This window comes from Notechis scutatus, chromosome 2 (genome assembly GCF_049901735.1).
Source record: "Notechis scutatus isolate UNSWTSFEM ecotype Mainland chromosome 2, rNotScu1.2, whole genome shotgun sequence".
Taxonomy (NCBI): Eukaryota; Metazoa; Chordata; class Lepidosauria; order Squamata; family Elapidae; genus Notechis; species Notechis scutatus.
In genome coordinates, this window is record NC_142010.1 from 216,635,788 (window position 1) to 216,656,308 (window position 20,521).

Here is a 20,521-nt window from a genome sequence, read left to right on the forward strand (position 1 = left end):
AATATAGCACAAAACAAACAGAAGCTCGTTCTTTCCTTGAGTAAGTGGCTTTATCAGAATTATCCAAAACCTTTAACAAAGATCATTGTTAATGCAGTTTGCATTGTTTAAAAAAATACTCATGTGTAATCCCTACTCAAGAGAGTTTGAGGATGGGATCAAAACCCTTACATTGATATACCTTTATGCATCATACATATTATGATACTGCACCCATACAAAGCTAGTTTCAGTATAAGTCTTGTGATCACTCCACCATGACTGCAGGCAAACAAGTGAAAGATTAGGTGACACAGACAGAAATAAAAGGGAGGTTAGCATAGAAATGTGCAATCTACACTAATGGAAGGTCGTGAAGACCTGAGAAAGGTCAGATGAAGAGGTACTTATATTCTCTCAATCATCACAGGTATCTTGCTGCAGGATTCCAAACACACATGTACCCCAACCCTAAAACCGCAGCTAGAGTTAATATGATAAGGCATTTCACACTGGCAACTCACTGGAGAAAATAAACTGGTAAAGACATACCCCAGAATGCCAAAAATACACCAAGTTTATAGAGTGTTGTGCCACCTATTAAGATCTTTTTCAAAAATATCCTTTTAGAAATTCTGGAAATTGTGTAATACCTGTTTGGCCAAGACTAGGTTTATTGTGATCTAATTCAGACAAAGCTATCTTCTCTGGTAAATATAGGTGCAAAGCACTACGTATTATAAATGCATGACAAAGAAGGAAAATGCAGTTGCTGTTTGTATCACATTAAATGCACATATACATGGGTTGTTTTACATCAGCTTCAACCACAACTGCCAAGTATACCCACAACAAATGATCACAATATGGAAATTAGAAAGCAAGCACCAAATTTACTAACTCAAATTCAAACCAGCTGCAGATTTCCTATTTACAGTGACAGATTGTATTTCAAAAGCTTTGATCAATGCTTGTGTGCATGAGCTTTATATTATTAATGCTATGAAGCAGAGACCCAGTTGTTAGATAGCACAAATCTGGCTTAAAATAGATGTTTACATCAATCACACAGCACAGTTTGATATGGATATTTCAGAAGGTGATCACAGTTAATATTGGCATGAGACATCCTGGTCATTAAGGGTAGCATTTTCAGCCATAGCATCTTTTTTAAAAAATAAAGTTTTTTATTTTTAAACACATACACATACAAAAACATAAAAACATAAAATCCTCTTCCATTTTATATGCATACAGTGTGTCAGTTGGTTACGTATCTTTTGTAGTCATTTACTCACAATTTATATCAGTCTTCACATTGTCAAACTAACATATGTTTATATATTTATCAGTTATTAATCATCCATGACTAAACTATTTATTCCATTGTTTTATACGAGATGTTCCAAGTTTTATCTTAAAATTTATGTTAGACTTTCAACCAGTAGTTATATTTATGTTTTATATCAATCTATTAGATTTCTATCACAAAATTATCTAGTCTATTATATTACCATGCCTTTTTATCCAACCATTGATAAAACAAATCCCATATCATATAAAATTGCTTATCTTCTTGTTCTCTAATTTCAAATGTCAATTTACTCATTTCAGCACAGTCCATAATTTTTTTGATAACTTCCTCCTGCATAGGTATTTTGTCATTTTTCCAGTTCTTCGCAAATACAATTCTAGCCGCTGTTAAAACATTTACAAATATTTCAGTTCTTTATTATATATATCCGGTATGACTCCCAATAAAAAGATCTCTGGTTTAAAGTCTATATTGTTGTTTTATCATTTTTTCCAATCATGTGTGGACTTCTGTAAGTCTTTTTCCAGTCTTTTATAGTCATCCTCTAATGTCTTAAATGTCTTTTTCTGTTTTATGTTTCTTCTCCTAGTATAATCTATTATCAAGCCTCTTGTGTAGGCCTTCATCATGTCTCAGAGATTCTGTAAAGATGTATCCTCTTTTCTATTTCCTTTGAAGAAGAAAACAAGTTCTTTATCTATTTTCTGTTTAAAGTCTTTTTCTTTCAGAATCATTATATTTAGAATCCATCTCGATCTCCTCTCGTATACTTTCCAAATAACTGATACTGGATTATGATCTGCCCATGTGCTTGTTTCTATTTCAATCTGTCGTACATTAGTCAATAATCCTGCTGACATCCATATCATATCTATTCTAGACCAGGATGTGTATCTATTTGAATAGAAAGTATATTGCTTACTTTCCACATTTCTCTCTTTCCATGCATCTTTTAAATTAAATTTTTCTGTTATTCGAAGGAAGGATTTTGGTAGTATCTTTCTAATTTTCTATGTTGTTTTCTGTGTTTTATAGTCCAAACGGTCATTAATTATTCCATTAAAATCACCCATCATAAAGATATTAATATAGTCCAAGTCAATTATTTTTGTATGTAATTTCCTATAGAATTCTCTTGTTTATCATTCGGGCATAAATTGCAATTAAAAGTGTTTTAACGCTGTTATCCATTATTTCCACCATCAAAATCCTTCCATCATAATCTGTATAAATTAGTTCTGCCAAAATTGTTTCTTTAATATATAATGCCACACATCTTTTTTTCGATTGTGCCAGTGATGTAAATAATTTCCCTAATTTTCCTTGTTTTAGTATATATTCATTTTGCTTTTTAATATGTACCTCTTGTAAGCAGATTATATCAAATTTTAATTTATCTAATTTGTGAAATACTTTCCTTCTTTTAATAGCTGAATTAAGTCCATTTATGTTAATCGTAATCAGTTTTCTTCCATCCATGTTTAGCTTTATTATTTATTAAGCTTTATTGCTCTAGTAGATCTCAATTCTCGTTGTTCTCTGGGTTCACCGCCTAGTGCACCTTCTTCTTTTTCTTTTTCAATTACTGCTATACACTCCTCTTGGAATTCAATTAGTGACTCTTCCTTTCTTTCTTCTTCCTCCTTTTCTCTAAAGTATTCTAAGTAGAATAGCTCAGCTTTTCCAACTGTGTCAATTCTGTGTCTTTGTTCCTGCCAAGTGAACAAAAGGCCTTCTGGCATCAACCATCTGTAGTTTACTCCTCTTTTAAGTAACTCTTTAGTCAAGAATAAATATTCTCTTCTCATCTCTCTTACTCATCTTGGTATCTGTTTCAGCACCACAATTTCTTTATCTTTATATTTTAGTGTTTTCTCTCTCACCGCTTGGAGTATCTGTGTCTTAATAATCTTCTTACTAAATCTAATGTGAAGTTATCTTGGTAGTCTATCCCTTGTTGCATATCTTGTATAGACATGAAACACTTCATCCATCCCATCCATCATCTTTTCTTTGTTTATTTCCAGTGCTTCTGCCAATATTTCTGCCATTATTTCAGCAAGGTTTTCACCTTTCCCTTCTTCTATATTTGAAATCTTAAGTAAAATTCTGATTTGTCTATTTCCCATCCTAATGATTCACCCCTGCCCTTTTTGATTTTGCTCAAATGGGTATCAATATCTCCCATTTTCTTATCTCTTTGTATATCTTCTTCAATTTTTTGAATCTGTCTTTATATTTCATCATCATCTGTTGAACATTTTCCACTTTTTCATCTGTCTTTTCAATTTTTTGCTCAATTTTATGAATTCCTTGCATGATCATCTGTAATGTCACTTTCTTCTCTTTCTCTTTTTCCTGTTGTAATATTGTCTGTATAGATCGTTGTCCTCCAGATGTTGAGGGAGTTGGTATCAAAGAAGCTGGGGCTGTTGTCTTTTTACTCATCTTGTAATGCTTATCTGTAAAGAAAGAGAAAGAAAAAAGAAAAAAGAAAAAAAAGAGGAAAAAGGAAAAAAAAATGAAGGCAAACAGTTGCCACTCCAAAGGAAAAAAGGAAAAAGAAACTCTTCAGGCACTTGTATACCTTAATCCAATTATTTGCAATGGTAGATGTAAAAAAATATAAAGGCAAAAAGAAAAAAGAACAATATTTGATATGTTCCTCTTAATAAACAAAAAGAAAACCAAAACAAAAGGTTTACATTGTAGTTCCTGGTTTAAAAAGTTAAAATCCAATTAAAAAGAAAAAAGAGCCCCACTAGTGGGGGAGGGGTAGAAAGGAAGGCAAAAGGTAAAAAGCAATTCTAATATAAAACAAGCTTCTGCCATCAAATATCCAAGGCTCTTTGATAAGTCAGCTCAGAGTATTTCAAGGTCACTTCAATCTTCTTTCTTTCAACTTCAACTCCAAACTCCAGCTATCTGCTCAGAAATGAGCACCTGAATAAACAAACTGCCATGCTCATCTCTATCTTTTCCAATACACAGCTCAGAGTCCTTGATTATAATACAAACTAGTGCAAGGAAACAGAAACAACGTATCCAAGCCTCTGGGCAGCAGTGCTACTTACTTTCCTTCACTTTCACTTCCCCCTCCTCAATTTACAACCAGGAACTAAAAGAAAAAAAAAGTAAAATCTCTCTCCCCCCCCTTTTTTTTAAAGGGAAAAAAATAAATCTTAAGTCAAGCAGAAGAGTCTTAATCAAAAAAGAATTTTCAAAAGGATTGTTAAAAAAAGAGAAAGAAATACAAACAGAAATAAAAAGATTAAAAAGTACCAGTCCAGTTTAAAGTAAAACAGATTTGCCAAGTTCAAAATTCCAATAAAAAAGGGGGGGGGAGGGCAAAACTTTCACTTTGACAATTAATCACCCCGTTTAAACTCTTTCCTCTTCACTTTTAGTCCACTTTTATTTTTTCAGGGTGTTCTCTCTCCAGAAATAATAAGCAAAAGTTCATCTCACCAAGCTGACGCACTTCCTTCTAATCTCTTCTGTTCCGGAGCTGTCCCAGCTTCAGCAGCTTGGAAGGCTGCCTCTCTGCCACCGGAAAAAAGGGCTTTCCCTGGATCAACCAGGGACTTTGCGATGTCCCTGGGATCAACAGGATGTGCCCTTGTCAATCACCATCTCTATGGGATGGTTTAGGTCCATGGGGACCGACCAGCAGCTGAGATATTGACAGTGATCTTGGAGAATTAAGATCTCCCATCCAACCACTAGGACGCCAGCTCCGCCCTCCAGCCATAACATCTTTAAGTGTAGGATTATTTAAGTGTAAATCTAAGACTCTTTTTTTACAATCCGAGGGACATGGGTGGTTTCTAAATTTAATAAAGAAAATATAGAATATTTTAAATTCATATATGCACCTGATATTTGACTTTTGGGAGGAGATGGAAGCAAACACTAAATAAAATCTACTATGAGGTCAGTTCCTAGGCATTTACTGCAATTGATCAGGTCTGCAAGAAGTGGTAGAATTTTATTTGTTGAAGAGTAAAATACAACCTAATTTTTATTACCAGAACTATTTAACCATGGCTTTGTGGAATCAGATTTGAGAATTTCAGTAGCTATTTCAGATCCTCGGGCCATTAAATAGGGTGGGGCTGGAGGTTGAAGAATAAGGATAAGATCCTGCCATGGCTGTCTCTGCATTTGATAAATATTTTCATTCAAATAGTTATTAATAGGTTTTTAATAATCTTTTGTCGTGTTGAATGCTGTTCAGGATTTTTTAGGACTCGGGCAGATTATAAATATTGTAAATAAATTTTATCCACTCAGAGTCATTGCTGAGATAGGCAGTCATCTATATTTGATAAATAAATCAAGAAAGCATGCACGACTAATGCTATACTGAAAATATTAGAGCACTTCCACAATTAATCTATTTCCAGTCCCCAGTCTTCAAAACTAATTTGAAAGTTTTGTGTTATTCTCTTTATTTCTCCTGACCTCTAAAAACATGAACAAAGAGTAAATCACATTAGCTGTCACATTCAAATGCACTTGATACATTCCAGAAAGTATTAAAAGCCAGATTTTGTGGTTGAGTGGTGCCTGTTTTTGAAGATGTGCAACTTATTATACAATTATAATTACATAACTATAGATAATGATATTAATTAAGTTGTAGATTTAATTATGTTATTTGCTGTGTTGATTTTCATGGATGTTTTACTGTGTGTTTTAAGTGTCTTATTGTATGCATTTATTATAGCTATGTTATTGTTAATATTGATTCTGTCCTGTAGAAGTTTTAAATTTGTTTGTAAGTTGCCATGAGCCTATATGAAATAAATAACTCTGCATGCATTTTTTATCCTGCACAAGTTGCCATAATAAATTGCCTGCACATATTTACATGTATAGCATTCATGTGTCTGCTACTTATGTGTATTTGATTGTATTTTTTTAAAAAAGGACATTTGGTGCTTTTTTCAGACTGGCTGTGAATAAATAGTCATATTGTGCATATTTTAACTATTCTTATTTAGTTTGGGGGAAAACCCAAACTAATTTATTTTATATCAAAGGAGACAGTTAATAGAATTTATTTTGAACCAAAAAAAGATATGTTATTCTTATAATAGTTATAAGGTATTTGAAATATGTGTGTGGAATGGGGACATTAACACAGGGACTGTTTTGTGTTTCACTATCAATTCTCTTCAGCTGGATACATCCTCCCTTCCCACGCTCACATTCAAAATCAAAGAAAATTATCATGGGAGAATTCCTTCCATTGAGGTGGAGAGTCAGAGAGACTACAGAATGAAAACAAAAAATAAATTTGCAACTCAAACCCTCTGTCTCCCCAAAACAATAAGGCATAACAAAGACTTTTTGAGTTGTGGTTGACTCTTGATTGCATGGGTGTCATGCAATTTTCTTGGCAACAAAGTAAAAGTGGTTTGCCACTCTTCCAGCAGGATGTTCTGTTTTTTGTTATTTTTTAATTCCCCTGGTACAATTGTTTTGCTGACCTTCTATCCAACCACTAACTGGGTCTGACTGTTTAGTGGCCAAGGTTGTTGAGGTGTTAGCAATTGCTTAGGCCACAAGGATAAAGTAGACTCAAAAACACCACAAAAAACATTTGAAAGAGAGTGAATTAGTGGAGCAAAAAAAGTCTTTTGCAGTCAGAGGCAGAAAACTGCAAAACCAAGAGAAAGATTTTAGAATAGTGATGCACAGTAGGCTATGCATATTCTCTTTTAGGTCTTAAGTGAGCTCTTTAAATACATGAGTTTAGCACTCTTTTAAAATAATTTTAAAGTATTTAAAAGCAGGGCTAATGTCTCTGGTGAGAAGTCTAATCTTTTGCTGCTAATTTAATCTTAAACTAGGGAGAAATGCTGGGTTTTGTGTGCTGTATTGCTGGTTTTGTCATATTACATTTTCATGAGCTTCTCTTGATGAAGGATTTCCTATAGATGTACATTTTACAGCTATAGCTATTACTTCAGAAGGGACAGTGTCATTGTGCCTATTTCAATAGCTACTTCCATGTACTGTTGGCCATGAGTACTTACAACTAATTCCCTTGAAGCAGTGATTGAAAATAGTGCCCAATTGTTATCACTTGTTCCTACCACTTCATATTCCTTTTCTACAATTACTACTAACCTAACTGATGGTCACAGATATTACACCAGAGTGACAGGGAAAAGCAAGAGAGAGCATCAATGCTCTTTGCAACTCATCTAATGTACCAGCTCCATCCCACTATCTCATCCTGTGACTTGTCCTCAATATCTGGCCCTGAAAATCAGACTATATTTCAACATAGGTTTAAAACATTTTTAAAGGAGCACTAGACCTGTGTTTGGAAATTACCTGATTGAAAATCACAGGTATTGAGTGTCCCCAACTTTGTGGCTGTATGGTGGTTCATCCCTCATCTTTTGCATATACTCATCCAATTGTGCTCAATCAAATGTTATGGAGAATGACTGGTGGCAGCACCTGGAAATGATGATTGGTGGAAGGAGAATGAGAATCAGAGGAATCTACCAAACATTTTCCTTAACTTGTTTCACATTCAAAGTAGAACTCCCCTGACTTATTGCCAAAAGATATATTGCTTGATAATTAGGGTTAAGCAATTTCCACTGGCATATTTTTCTGCCAATTCATCAAGTGGAGGGTAGCATGATAAAGCCGCCCACTGGTTATGACCTGGTTACCCATTCAGAACAAAGGGTCAGACTTCATTTGACATAAGTAATCAAATCATTTCACTTGTGATGGAACTCAGAAGAAACCATCAGAAACCACCAGAAGAATCAATGTAGGAAAATATTCTGAGAATTATAAATTCAAAAATAGTGCCAATAGAGTCTCGGAACAGTTTTTCTGTTCTGGCACTTGAATTTCAATTCCCAGACTTTCCAGCCATTAAAGCTAAGTTGACTGAGGATTCTGAGAACTGAAGTCCAATTGAAAATATGACTAAGAAAGGGAACACAAATCCCCAATCAGTCATGAAGTCCTCTGGTAAATGTGGCATTTCTGGAATGTTGTAAAGAGGTCAGAATAATGATGATAGGATGAAGAAAGCCTTTGTATGCTCCACTGGTCTCTTAGGAGGAAGGCAAGATCCAAATGAAGTTAATGCAGACTGAGTAAAAATAAATCTTGACCCACAAAATCTTTAGATAGGAAAAAAAACCACAATACACACTGTCATTCAATTCCATCTAGCTTTGCCATCATTAACTCCCACTGGAGTTCTGTGATCTTGACAGCTACAGAAAAGTGAGCAAGGTATATTTATTGTGCTTGTGTGTCTGAATAATGCCTTCCATTGTGAACTCCTGCTTGTCAAAGAGGAAAAGTTGTTAACTATTGGTTTTCACGCAGGGTTCCTTGAGGAATTAACATAGATAGGTCTACATGGGCATTGATTTGACATAAGGCTTTGTTAACCCACTTCCTTTAATAAAATAATTAATTCTAAATAGATGACAATAATTCCTAATATTTTCTATTTGCAATTTTGTCCCATTGGCATCCCACCACTAATTGGAACAGCAATTGGGCTGTTTATTTATTTATTCCTTTTGCCAAGGAGTAACTTAGTGTCTAGTTGTTTCAAAGAACAGGAATGGAATAATCATTTAAATATCTTTTTCCCCCTTTAAGCAGAGCTGTGAGCTTGACTGTTCAGATATAAAGGACAACATTGGATATAATTCATTCTCATTTACATGAGGAATAGATCTGAAGAAGCCAATAGAATTGCAGCAGAGGGTAAAAAAGATGGACTTGTGCTAATTGTAATTCCAGCTGACCCATTTCATACAGATAAGGCCTGCAGATAATTCCTGTTCTCTTTGTACATGAAAATGAGATAATATAATAATACTCAGGAAGCAATCACACCAAATATCTGCATCTCCTGCTAGTAAAACTGGCAATTTGTGATTTTTTTTCCTTTGAATCTGGCTTAAACATTGTGTTGTTTAATCGCACAGATAATGAGAGGACATAAGAATTACTCAGAAGAGAGATAAACACACATCTGCTGGCTGAATAGGAATACATTTCTATTGCTCATGGCTTACCTGAACTTTTCTCTCAATAAAAGCAGCCCTGCTAAACAATTGGGGGAAAAAGGAAGGAGGGAGGGAGGAAGTGGTGCTGCAGCAGCTTAAAAATAATATGGACTCAACATACAGAGCTAAAATATGAATATTACTGCCTAATCAGTGGAAACTGTGGTTCTTAAAAACAGAATTGCAATATCCTGCTGAGTTTATAGCTTACATCTTTATAATATTCTCATTAAAGTCCACATATAAACAGTTCATAATTTTCATCACCATCTCATATTTGGCTATTGTAGTATTTATTTTTCTAAAAAAGAATGCTGCTGGATGACATTGGATTTCATTTCTATTTCACCTGATCTGCATAATTCATTAGAAAATCAGTCCCAATGCCTTTTCAGAGATTTAATACTCATTTAACCAACTTTACGATAACAATAACAACAAAATGTTTGTATCTGTTGTAAGGATGGCATCAATCTTCCCACTCAGCATTCCATTGCTAGAAATAATTTATCCAAAGGACTATTTTATTCCGGACATCAGGACTATGCTATTCCAGATATCAAAGATTGTCCTCCATTGAATATATATTAATTAATCCCTTGTCTTCCTGGATATAAAGACCAGAAAAGTAACATGAGCAAAATCCATTTGAAAACAGGCTTTCTGTTACTTCTTATCTCCTATTGAAGCACATGCAAAACACACATGCATATGTATATATGTATAAGCATATAGATAAAAAGAAAAGATAAAAAGAAAAATATCAGCAAAAATCTAACCATCTCTCTGATCTCACAAGACATCTTTAGAACTAAGCTGTAACATTTCTTTTCATGAACAATTAAATCTAGTCACCATGATAGCAAATTATAGAATTCCTGAAAAGAAAAAAGAGATCTTTGGTGAAAAAGAGTAAGAGTTTTTTTTTTAACAGAAGTTTCATTTATAAGACAAATGTGTTAAAAGTTTTGAAAGATTTTGTGAGAAGGGACAAAGAAAATAAAAGGGAAGAAATCAAGTGTAGACATTGTTCGAAGGAATTAAAAATTCTGATTGTTAAAAGTAAAAGGCAGGAATATAACATTGGTTTATTTGATCAAAGTTAAAATAGATATGTTGTAATTTCTGATAACAGACTTAATAGACTTTTGCTGACCAGGATTGAACACAAAGCTTTAAGTGTTCGTTTATAGATAAGAGATGAGATATGAGAAGGAAGTTATCATTTGTTGTACTTTAAGAGAAGATGATAAATCACTAAAATGTTTTGATTAAGGGGAAATTTTATAAATTTTCTTTTTCTTTATTATATTTTTGTTGTTTTTTTCTATTTTTCTATTTTTTCTTTTCTGCATTTTTATATTTTAAGTTTCTATTAGTTATTATCCTTTTAATTATAAAGTTTAATAAATGTATTTATTTAGAAAGAACCTTAAAACAATCAGGGCATTGCCTTGGTTTTGTTTACTACTGGTATAAGAGGAGACAGAGAACCTTAGATGGGATTTAAATACATTTTCTGAGAAAGATTCTTGGTTCCACCAGATTCTCAAAAGACACAAAAAGGCAATGAATCCCTGACATAGAAGTAGGGATACAGCTAGATTTCAATAGCAGTAGGGATAGAGGTAGAAAGAAAAAGAAAAAGAATTATTATTCAAAAATCAGTTTTCTATTTTCTGTCTCTCTCACACATACATACAGACATGCTTCTTCTCTTTGAAAAAAGTCTTGCATTTTTCTACATCATTCTTGGGGTAATTTGTAATTCATTTAAAATTATTGTGATATTTTAATAGTTAGGTGTTAGAGAAGAAGAAGACAGAAAATGCTGCTATGCTTCTTGAGCTGAAAAAATCCAGTGGGAAGAGCTTCTTCATGATGTATTTTCTTCATCTACGGAAAGTCAAATACATTGGAAACCACTGGAGAAGCCATTCTACAGTGAAAGACACTGCACTCAAAATAAGATTAGTATCAGACTCATGGGGAAATTTTGTTTCTTGTTGGTTTCATAAATTCTCTTTCACCAATATATTTTCAGTCAACATTCTGGATATACAGAATTTAGGGTAGAATGAGAAATGTTAAGTTCAGATACCTAATAGATACAATTTTATTTGAAGTATTTCTTTTACTTCCATGGAAATATCTGCTACTGCTTAATACTTTGGAATTAATAATGATGTATTGACTGTTTCTCCTTAATGGATCACTGCCTTGTCATGACTAAGGGGCGTGCATAGATGGACAGGTCATAGCAGAGATGGAGATGGAAATGGCAACCCATTCCAGTATCTTTGCCATGAAAACCCCATGGACAGTACCAAAAGGCAAAAAGATATGACGCTGGAAGATGAGCCCCTCAGGTTGGAAGGTGTCCAATATGCTCCTGGGGAAGAGCAGAGGGCTAGTACTAGTAGTGCCAGAAAGCATGAAGCGACTGGGTCAAAGCTGAAAGGATGCTCAGCTATGGATGTATCTGGTGGTGAAAGGAAAGTCCAATGCTGTAAAGATCTATAATCCATAGGAACCTGAAATGTAAGATCCATGAATGAAGGCAAGCTGTACGTGGTGAAACAAAAGATGACAAGGCTGAACATCAACATCTTAGGAATCAGTGAACTAAAATGGACAGGAATGGGTGAATTTAATTCAGATGACCATCAGGTATACTACTGTGGGCAAGAATCCCTCAGAAGAAATGGAGTAGCCTTCATAGTCAATAAAAAAGTAGGAAAAGCAGCACTGGGATACAATCCCCAAAATGACAGAATGATCTCAGTTCAAATCCAAGGCAAACCATTCAACATCACAGTAGTCCAAGTCTATGCCCCAACCACTGGTGTTGAAGAGGAAGAAGTTGACTAGTTCTATGAAGTCCTACAACACCTTCTAGAATTAACACCCAAAAAAAACAATGTCCTTATCATCATGGGCGATTGGAATGTTAAAGTACGAAGCCAAAAGATAACCAGAATAACAGGCAAGTCTGGTCTTGGAGAACAAAATGAAGCATGGCACAGGCTGATAGAATTTTGTCAAGAGAATATTATGGTCACAGCAAACACTCTTTTCCAACAACCCAACAGATGACTCTACACATGGACATCACCAGACGGTCATCACAGAAATCAGGTTGATAATGTGCTCTGCAGCCAAAGATGGAGAAGCTCTATACAGTCAGTAAAAAAAGACCAGGAGCTGACTGTGGCTCAGATCATGAGCTTCTTGTTGCAAAATTTAGGCTTAAATTGAAGAAAGTAGGGAAAGCACTAGGCCACTCAGGTATGAACTAAAACATATCCCTGATGAATATACAGTAGAGGTGACAAATAGATTTAAGGAATTAGATCTGACAGACAGAGTGCCTGAAGAACTATGGACAAAGGTTCGCAACATTGTACAAGAGATAGCACCTAAAACCATCCAAAAGAAAAAGAAATGCAAGGAAGCAAAATGGCTGAGGAAGCTTTACAAATAACTGAGGAAAGAGGGGAAGTGAAAGAAAAGGGTGAAAAGAAAGATACACCCAATTTAATGCAGAATTCCAGAGAATAGCTAGAAGAGATAAAAATGCCTTCTTAAATGAACAGTGCAAAGAAATAGAAGAAAACAATAGAATAGGGAAGAGCAGAGATCTCTTCAAGAAAATTGGAGATATGATGGAAATGTTTCATGCAAAGACGGACATGATAAAGGACCAAAATGGCAGGGACCTAACAGAGGCAGAAGAGATTTAGAAGTGGTAGCAAAATTGCACAGAAGAACTATACAAGAATGAGCTTAGCATCCCTGATAACCACTGTAGGGTGGTCATTGATCTCAAGCTAGGCATCCTAAATGTGAAGTCAAATGGGCCTTAGAAAGTCTGAGCAACAACAAAGCTAGTGGATGTGACAGTATTCCAGCTGAGCTATTCAAAATCTTAAAAGACAATGCAATAAAAGTGCTACACTCAATATGTCAGCAAATTTGGAAAACTCAACAATTCCAAAGAAGGGTAATGCCAAAGAATGTTCAAACTACTGCATCATTGCACTCATTTCACATGCTAGCAAAGTTATGCTCAAAATCTTACAAGCTAGACTCCAGCAGTATGTGGACCAAGAACTACCAGAAGTACAGGCAGGATTTTGAAGAGGCAGAGGAACCAGAGATCAAATTGCCAACATATGCTGGATCCTGGAGAAAGCTAGTGTACTCCAGAAAAACATCGAATTCTGCTTAATTGGCTATGCTAAAGCCTTTGATTGTGTGGATCACAAAAAATTGTGGCTAGTTCTTACAGAGATGGAGTTCCACACCATCTTATTTGTCTCTTGAGAAACCTATATGTGGGTCAAGAAGCAACAGTGAGAACTGGAACCACTGATTGGTTCAAAATTGGGAAAGGAATTCTGTTTAACTTATATGCAGAGCACATCATGAGAAAGGCAGAGCTAGATGAATCACAAGTTGGAATTAAGATTGCCGGGAGAAATATCAACAACCTCAGATATGCAGATGATACCACTCTAATGGCAGAAAGTGAAGAGGAACTAAAGATCCTCTTGATGCGGGTAAAAGAGTGCAAAAGTTGGCTTGAAACTCAACATTAAGTAAACTAAGATCATGACATCCAGCCTTCTCAATTCCTGGCAAATAGAAGGGGAAGAAATGAAGGTAGTGACAGATTTTATTTTCCTGGGTTCCAAGATCACTGCAGATGGGGACTATAGCCAAGAAATTAAAAGACGCTTGCTCCTGGGGAGGAAAGCTATGGCAAATCTAGACAGCATACTCAAAAGCAGATCACCCTGCCAACAAAAGTGCATATAGTCAAGGCTATGGTTTTCCCAGTTGCAATGTATGACTGTGAAAATTGGACCATAAGGTAGGCTGAGCATCAAAGAATTGAGGCCTTTGAATTATGGTGCTGGAAAAGACTCCTGCTAGTCCCTTGGACTGCAAGGCAATCAAACTGGTTGATCCTAGAGGAGCTCAACCCTGACTGCTCTTTAGAAGGCCAGATCCTGAAGATGAAACTCAAATACTTTGGCCACTTCATGATAAGGAAAGACTGACTGGAGAAGAGCCTAATGCTGGGAAAGATTAAGGGTCATGGAAGAATGGGATGACAGAGAATGAGGTGGTTGGATGGAGTCACTGAAGCAGTTGGTGTGAGCTTAAGTGGACTCCAGAAGATGGTAGAGGACAAGGCCTGGAGGAACTTTGTCCATGGGGTTGCGATGGGTTGGACACAACTTGGTAACTAACAACAACAATTGACTGTTTATAGAATTATTGTATTTCAAATTCATTTAAGATAAATTTTACATTTTGTCCTGTATGTTTGATTTGAAACTTGAAAAAGAGATCGTGTTAAAGGTGTTTTTCACTTCCTGTCTCATTGATGTAAACTATTCATGAACCTTAATTTTGATGAATGGCTTAAATATACTTTGGAAATTCCTTCACTTTTGCTTTTCAAGTTAAGAGCATACTTGACTGGAGGCATTTCTCAAAACATTTGTAAGAGACTAATTCCCAACTGTCTTCCGAACTTGAATAAATTATCCAAATGACTTACGAACTATCAGTACAAACATTCAAATTTGTCATTGCCTTTTGCTCATTTGCTGTTCTCTCTTGCATCTTGGCAAAATATGTCAATCTGCTTCTCTCTCAAAAGCACTTCAGAACTGCTTTCCAAGATCTGAGCCAGTTCTGAGCCATTCTGCTGTATGGTGTCTTTACAATACAGAATTGTGCATTAATATTCTAATTATAAAGACTACAGATTTCAGCAAAGCTACAAATAGCACAATGGATAAAAAAACACTGCCTTTGATTCTGCTAATTATGTGCGAAACAGAATCCACTACTCAGATAAAATGTGACGGTCCTGCATCTCATTTTCACTATATTATCTCTTGCGTCACTGTTCTTGCCAGCTATTACCAACCTTGTCCCAAAAGCTCAGTGACCCTGGAGTTTTTTCCACATGAATCTATTCGTTCATTTAGCTCAGTAAGGCTTGGAAAGTACCAGCAATTAAAAACAAAAGCCTTGGGTGCAATAGAGGATTAAAGGACTACTTGGGTACCTGTAAATCTTTTAAGTGTTTGATTTGGGCAAGGAAAATCAAATGAGCAGCTAAAATTATGTTTGGAGTATTTCTTCTGCTTCAATGGCCAAATCTGCCATGTAACATATGCAGATGGTAGAAACAACATTCTGCACAACAGCCATAGATATGAATAAGCTTGTATTCATGCATACACATAGAATGGTTCTCTTTTTGTGCTGGCTTTTTGTGAGTGTTTGTATTGAGAGCAGAGTAGATAAAAATAGAAGTATCATTTAAATCTGGGGAAATCTATTTCCCAAATTTTAAAAAACCTCTTCTGCATGGACACTTGGATAATATTCATTTGATTTCTTTTTTGGGTAAGCATTATATTCTTTCTCCACTCTAAGCCCTAATGGGGAAAAAAGGAAAACTCAATGCCCTGTTTTCAGCAACCCTTTCTATTGTATGAGTAATAATGCATATTTTTTCCTTTTTTCTTTATATCTCAGAGTCTTCTCTGAATGTTCTATCTAGCCAGTAATAGAAGATTATAAAGACAGCTTCTCATGTCGAACAGATTCCTCAGAGATCTTGGTTGCTATCATCTTTTAAAGATTTGCTTGACATTTTCAATAATTGCATTCTCAAAGCCCTCGGAGACAAATGGCTGTGATGCTAAGAAGACTGAGCAAATATTGCTGCATCTTTTTCATGAATCTGTCCTTCCCTTCTCTAATGCATGTTGTATTTGTTTTGATGAAATGATTTGATTTGATTATCTTTAGAATAGAATAGAATAGAATAGAATAGAATAGAATAGAATAGAATAGAATAGAATAGAATAGAATAGAATAGAATAGAATAGAATAGAACAGAATAGAATTCTTCCTTGGCCATGTGTGATTGGATACACAAGGAATTTGTCTTGGTGCAAATGCTCTCAGTTTACATAAAGGAAAAGATACATTCATCAAGAGTCAAGAATCATAAGGTACAACACTTAATAATAGTCATAGGATTCAATAAGCAATCAAATCATACTAGGAATAGTCAATATAGATCATAAGGATACAAGCGACAAAGTTACAGTCATACAGTCACAAGTGGGAGAGGATGAGTGATAAGGAGTGATGAGAAGGTTAAAAGTAATAGTACAGACTTTGTAAATATTTGGACAGTGTTGAGGGAATTATTTGTTTAGCAGAGCGATGGTGTTTGCGAAAAAATTGTTCTTGTGTCTAGTTGTTCTGGTGTGCAGTGCTCTATAGCGTTGTTTCGAGGGAAGGAGTTGAAACAGTTTATGTCCGGGATGTGAGGGGTCTGTAAATATTTTCACAGCTCTCTTTTTGACTCATGCAGTATACAGGTCCTTGATGGAAGGGAGGTTGGTAGTAATTGTAAGGAAACCTTTCTGACGAGTTTGCGTCCCTTTGTTGCTTTGGTGAAACCATCCCTAATGAAGAATAGGACTATGAGATCTGAGTTGCTGCCACTTAATAGTCAATAGGATTTTTACAGCCCGGACGTGGTAGTCTAACTAAGACTGATGCAAATACATAAGTGCCAAATTTAAGGCTGAAAACCTTAAATAAATGTAGGTTGGTTTATGCAGCCTACATATTTGATACTAAATAAGGATGATAGTCCTAAACTAATCACCCTGTTCCAAGTTGTAAATTTAATATAGTGTACACTGTAATAATACCCATGTATTAGGGAACAAATTCTACTGATCTGGGTACACATGTTTAGGATACTTCTTTTTCAGACAGTGGTATAATTAAGATGCTATAACTAAGTTATTATCTAGGAAAATAACCATCCATAGACTATCATCACTTCAGATAATAAATTCTCCAATTTGATCAAAATACCTCTACACAGTCAGCCAATTGTGAGTAATCCTAAAATTAGAAATTTCAACATTACAGCATTTTATGTTATATGAAGAAATGTCTTCACATAAGATGATTATATCTAGGTTGCAAAATTATAGATACTATTACATGGAAGAAATAAGATGTTTTAGCCATTGTCTATCCACTGCAGGATGAAAGTGTCTTCCACATATTTCCAATCAATATGGTCCTGAGCCTGTATCAATTGTGAGGTTAGTGACCATGTTTCATTGGCATATGTTATAATAGGTAGTACACACTGATCAAAAACTTTTCTCTTTAGGCATAGGGAAAAGTTGTTCTTTAAAATTATGCTTACTTTGACAAATGCCTGCCAACCACATTTAACACGCCATTCAATTTCTTTTATTGTATCACCTTCCATTAAGATCCATTGGCCAAAGTATATGTAGTGGTCTACTATGTCTAGTTCTTCTCCAGATATAAAATGTTTTCTTTCTTTGGTGAATTTATTAAACATAATCTCGCTCTTTTTCAGATTTATTTTTAAACCAAATAGTTCTCCTGCTTTGTGCAACTCTTGTACATGTCTTTGTAGTTCTTCTGAGTCTTATGAGAAGAGATCGACATCATCTGCAAATCTTAAGTGATTTAAATAGGCACCATTGATTTTTATTTCATCTTTTGCCCAGTCTACTTTGCAAAATACTTCTTCAAGGCAGGCTGAGAAAAGGAATAGCTGATATTGTATCACCTTGTCATATACCTTGTTCTATGTTGATTTTCACTTTAAGATCATGAAGACAAATTGTTGCCATTGTTTTTTCATATAACATATAGGAATAAGATATAGAAAATACTAACTTTCTCTGCTGTGATTTAGAAATATTCTGGACTTTTGCAAACCACATTTGTATAATGTGGCAACTTTTGGAGCAGATACATGGGTAAATCCTAATGATGAATCCTCTTACCCTCTTTTCAGTATTGCCATTTGCAGATGAGATATGTGCTCAGGATTAAGGAAATGCTGATTACAATCATTAAACCTGGTCTGGGGAGATGGAGCAAATGCATAGCCATCCTGATGAAAGTCTGATTGGATTGCAAATCTATTTAGTACTGATCACTTTGAAAGTAAGGCAATCAGACCTGAGAAGACAATCAGAACCAGAATGTTTCTTCTACACAAGTCTGTGCAAGTCCTCAGTAGCCTCTCCGAATGTAACCAATGGTGAATAGACATAGTATTAAATCTGACTTTGAGCAGGTAGTAAAAGAAGGGGGGAAATTCTCATTTTGAGATGTTTTTTCCATCTCTACCTGAGGTCTCTACAGAAAACCAAAGCAGCTGGGTGTCCAGCTCTGAGATTTCCTCTTCCTGAGAAGCTTTTGTTTATTCCAGGGAACTATTTGAGCCAGGTCTCCTTCAAGATCTGGACTCACACCATGATCACTAGATGAATAGATGTTGGTTGGAACTTTACACTAAACAAGGTTTACACTTACAATCTCAAGGAAGAATTTTTGGGGAGTTGAACTTCACCCTTCCAGTGTGTTTCTTCTTTATACCTCAAAAGCAGAGATTCCCTATATCCTTGAAACAGTCCCGGCTGAGATATGTTTCACATTCTAGAAGGACCAACTAGATTTATCTAATCAACTGAGCTCAGATCAGATAAGGGATGCTTAATTTTAAATCATACTTCATATATATGATATTGTTTTGTACCTGCTCCTGTAGGATTGATCTGCTTCTTACAACATTTCTCTCTCTCTCTCTCTCTCTCTCTCTCTCTCTCTCTCTCTCTCTCTCTCTCTCTCTCTCTCTCTCTCTCTCTCTCTCTTTAAATAAATTATAGAAGGCCAGGGGACCAGACAGACATATCTATCATTACAAATATTCATTTTATTAATGTTTTAAACATTATTTGTCTAGGACAAAATCAGCTTTCACCTATGTAAAGATCTTCAAAATGCTCCACTATAGTACTAATAAGTCAAGTATATGAAAATACTTAGTTTCCTCTGATCATGAAAGCACCCAAACAGTAGGCCTCTGAATTTGAGACACTGTAGGAGTTATCTAGGAACTGAAGGTACCTCTCAGGCCCAAGTCCAGAGATGACAGTGAAATCTAATTGAGTTTAATCCTTCATTTGTTTACATGTAATGGGCAGGATCTTGCTAAACTAAAGCTATAAATTTCTTATCTAGAAATATATTCTGGGAGACTCTAGGGTTGTAAATACCCTGAATCCCTTCTCCCTCCCTACTTCAGCTCAGGGATGCAGTTTCTTTATCTGGGAAAGCTCTGTGTTACCAAAATTCTCTCCCACTGCTCTTGCAGATACGTTACAGTTCCATACTTAATTCTCAGGCTGACAAAGGAGCATCATATATATACATCATATACAACTTGTTTTGGGTGCTTTTATGGCCAAAAAGAGAGTTAGTACATTTATAAATACTGCAGTACATATAACTTGAAGATAAACAAGTAAATATTTTTCATCAAGTTGAAGTTCAAATTATACTTTTGATAGTATACATATTCACTGACAATATACAGCATCTTCCAGGAGAGTTGTGATGTAAATCGCAACATTGATAATTAAATTGATTAATCAATGTACAGTGAGAAAACAGATTCTTATTTAATACAGGTTCATTCTTGCAAAGTGCTCAATATGTTTTCAGAAAAGTGATGAACGCAAAAGAGAAGAGAGATGCTTGAAGCTTAAACACTTCATAGAGAAATGCCTTAAAAAGAAACTATTCAAGATTTTGCACGGTGTCCTTAGGCACTTTTCTGCAAGATTAATTTTCAGTTTTAATGAAAACAAATGGTAATGATCTAATGGGAGAGTTAATTAGTCAATTCCTTGACTACCTGGGCATAAATGTAGCCTTAAATCCTCCTGCCATGGGTCAATGTGCATGTTTTTATGAGAGGTGGTCAAAAACTATCAAATGCTGAAAAGGCAATAACAGCTTCTCCTTATCACATTGTTTTCCACAGGACTAGTGGTTGTGATGGAGGACAATGGTCTAATAATTAGATGAACAATCTGTACTTTAAACAAATGTGCATGAATATTTGGTTGATTATGGAATATCTACAGATTTTTAGAAATCAATCAGGATTCTTTGAAGACATAAGTGGGTAACATCTCTTAATTTTGTGACATAGAACTCTAAACCAGATGGCTCCAAAGATTTAGACACAACATGCTATACTTAT